General features: G+C 50.3%; 1 long non-coding RNA gene across 1 annotated transcript; it reads right to left on the bottom strand.

Annotated features, from left to right (window-relative positions):
- Positions 1 to 217: 217 nt before the first annotated feature.
- On the bottom strand, positions 218 to 920 carry LOC114639484. Its single transcript, XR_003714014.1, has 3 exons — positions 830 to 920; positions 688 to 750; positions 218 to 478 (listed from the first exon to the last, which is right to left on the bottom strand). It is a non-coding gene; the product is annotated as an uncharacterized LOC114639484 (long non-coding RNA).
- Between the last annotated feature and the right edge of the window lie 2,088 nt (positions 921 to 3,008).

Raw genomic sequence — 3,008 nt, 5'->3', positions numbered from 1 at the left:
CTCTGTCCAGCCCCTTCCTGCTTCAGTCCTCCTTGGAGCCCACCCCTGGGAACTGAGGTAAGAGGACCTAGCCCCCTGGCAGCCTATCACTCAAGCGGAGGCAGCCAATGACTTCACCGCAGAAGGTACAGATGCAAATGAGGTTCCAAGACCCTTCCCATGTGATTTGCCCATGGCTGAGGACAAGGGTCTCTGAACTCCCGAGTTCGTTGGTGGGTTTTTTTTTTTTTTTTTTTTTGGCCCAGGCTTGGCACAAAGATTTACGACCCAAGTGTGACCACACTCGTCATCCATCACGATTAGTTACAATAAAATCTCTCTTCGTGTTTTTAAAAGCCCTTCGCGTTACATTCCATTATGCAGTTAACATCTCGCAGATGGTCAGGCCATTGTTCACCCGGTGAACCATTTTTTGATGTCTGAAAACCAAAGTAGGCAACCAGCACTTGACCTTCCCGGAGGCCCTGGAGACCTGAGCCTGGAGCAGAAGAGAGAGAACAAAGAAGGGGGTGGGGGACTGGTTCGTCCGCAAGAACTTGGCAGCTGGACTAAAAGGAGCGGACAAAGAGGATAGGCTCAGGTGACCGCCTCTTCCTCGCGGGAAGTTAACCTGGATGCTCTCTGGTACCTAGTATACCTGCCCCACCCCCACCCCTCTAAGCAGCTAAACTGCACATAAATGCAAACCTGAGACATGACACCCCCAGAGAGTCCTGTTCCCAGCCTTCAAGAAGCATTTGATCCCAGGCCCTGCTGGGAAAAGGTGAAAGGACGTTATAGACAGCACCAGACCGGTGAGCCGCTCCCTCCTCCCCACTCCCCACCCTACCTTGGGCTCTACTAGCTGGGTTTGTGGACTGACATTAACTGCTAGGCTCCGCTCTCAGCTGAGTTTTGGGTTTGCAGTTTGTGGAGGATTCTGTTCCGCACACCATGGGCAAAGTGCAGAGCCCTACCCCTTGACTGACACCTGACCACATGACTTTGATTAGCCAATGACATGTGGCAAGACACGTCGTTTTAGGTGCCCTCCCAGAATTCTGCTGGTTTCCCCTTTGCGGCTGCTTCCTCCCAGTGGATCCTGAAAATAAAGACTCCCAAGCAACTCTGGCACTGGTGGGAATGGGTAGTAAGCTATGTTGTAAGCTGCTGAGATTCTCCAGCTGTCTAACCACCGCAGAGCCTGATAACTTCTTGAGTCCAAGCGAAGGGCTTACTTATGATGGTTTTCCCTGGCTGATTCGCTTCTGCTCTGAACCTTCTCCACGGATAGTATCTCAGTCCCCATGCACCTCTGACCCTGTCGCAGCCCTCAGTTGACAACCGTTCCCCTGCAGTAGTGGCTTTCTGGCTACAGTCTGCAGGTCTTCACTCCCAGCTAGACTGTGTGTCAAACTGTGAAAACAGATTGCTGTAGTTAGCTCTTTGTAGGTGTCCCTCAAAGACTCTCGCTGAAAGCTGAGAGCTATACTGTTCAAAGGGATAGCTTTGGGGGAAATGATTGGATTGTGGAGGCTCTGGGCTGTTAATGCATGAAGCCATTAGAGTTCTTGACTGAATGGACCGACCATTGAGAAGCGATGAAAACTCTGGGAGGCGGGGCCTGGCAGGAGGAAGTGGCACTGTTGGCATTCACTTGAAGATAAATCCTGTTCCCACCATAATCCCACCAGGAGGTGAGCAGCTTGGCTCTAGGACAGGTCCAGGAACAATGGAGCCAGTCAACACGGACTGAAACCATGAGCCAAGTGAGTCCTTCCTCCTTCAAGTGGGTTCCCGTCGGCTCTTTTGTAACAGCAACAGAAAGCTGGCTGACACAGATGAGGCTGTCTCATGCTTAAGCTGCCTTCTAAGCCGTCCCGCAGTGTCTCACGGAAACCCACATACTGTTCCTGCACACGGACCCTGGGTAGCCGGCTCTTCCCATCTCTCCTCTCTAGCCTCCCTTCCTCTCTGCTGTGACATGCCTACCTGTCGCCTAGGCCGTCATTCTCCTCCTCTGTCCTGTGACAGAGGTCTCCCTAAAATGTTCTCCCACATATCTGACCCAGAATCAGTACAAAGGCCGCTTCCTCAGAGGGGCCTTCGAGGCCCATCTGACTTCCTGTTGCCCTCCATTTTGGTGCACCGGGGCTCTAGCCACCATGGGTAACTACTTCTCTGTGGGGTTACTTCCTGTCTGTGTCCTCCTCACAAAATGAATGACAGTTGCTTTCCCTTTCATATGTCCCCAAGGCCTGGTACATGAGTGTTAGATACACATTTGTTTAAAAGAAAAAAAAACACCTCAAAACTCTCTATACACAAATGGACTTGAGTCAACTGTCTCATTTTATGGTTGAAGGGACTGATTCCCAAGGAGTTTGTGCCTGGCCAGGTCCTGAAGGTAGCTAGTGGCTAAGCCTGGAGGGGAACTCAGGTCCGCTGACCCCATTCTGGTGCTTTTCTTGGCTACAACACACCTCTTTTATTCCACTGCCAGATAGCTCATCTCCTTTTCTTCCTTGTGCCTGCATTTGACATCCAGTAATTCCAGAAACGTCTTCCTGATGTCTACCACATAGTCTCTCAGTGTAGTTCAGAACCCCTATAATTCAACCTTTGGCAGTAAAATTCTGACCATGTTCCCACTCCGTGTTGATTAAAGGATGGTAATAATAAAAGCCAGCATTTGAAGGGGCTGGAGAAGTGGCTCCTGGTTAATTGCACACACATTGCTTTTGTAAAGACCCAGAATTTGTTTCCCAGCCCCTGTGTTGGGTTGACTCACAACCACCGGTAACCCCAACTCCCAGGGATCTGACGCTTTTTCTTGGCCTCTGTGAGCACCAACAAGCACATATCACACATGTGCACAAGCTCATTCTGTGTGTACGTGTGTGTGTGTCTGTCTGTCTGTCTCTCTGTTATGCATGCATATATACATATACACACATTTAAAGACAGAAAAGCCAGCACTCACTGAGCACTTGCATGTATGAACTCATTTCTCCTCAACCACATAGCAG

Source organism: Grammomys surdaster, unplaced genomic scaffold, assembly GCF_004785775.1.
Source record: "Grammomys surdaster isolate TR1022 unplaced genomic scaffold, NIH_TR_1.0 125739, whole genome shotgun sequence".
Taxonomy (NCBI): domain Eukaryota; kingdom Metazoa; phylum Chordata; class Mammalia; order Rodentia; family Muridae; genus Grammomys; species Grammomys surdaster.
Note: the sequence above shows the minus strand (reverse complement) of the source record. Positions and strands in the feature narration are given on the sequence as shown.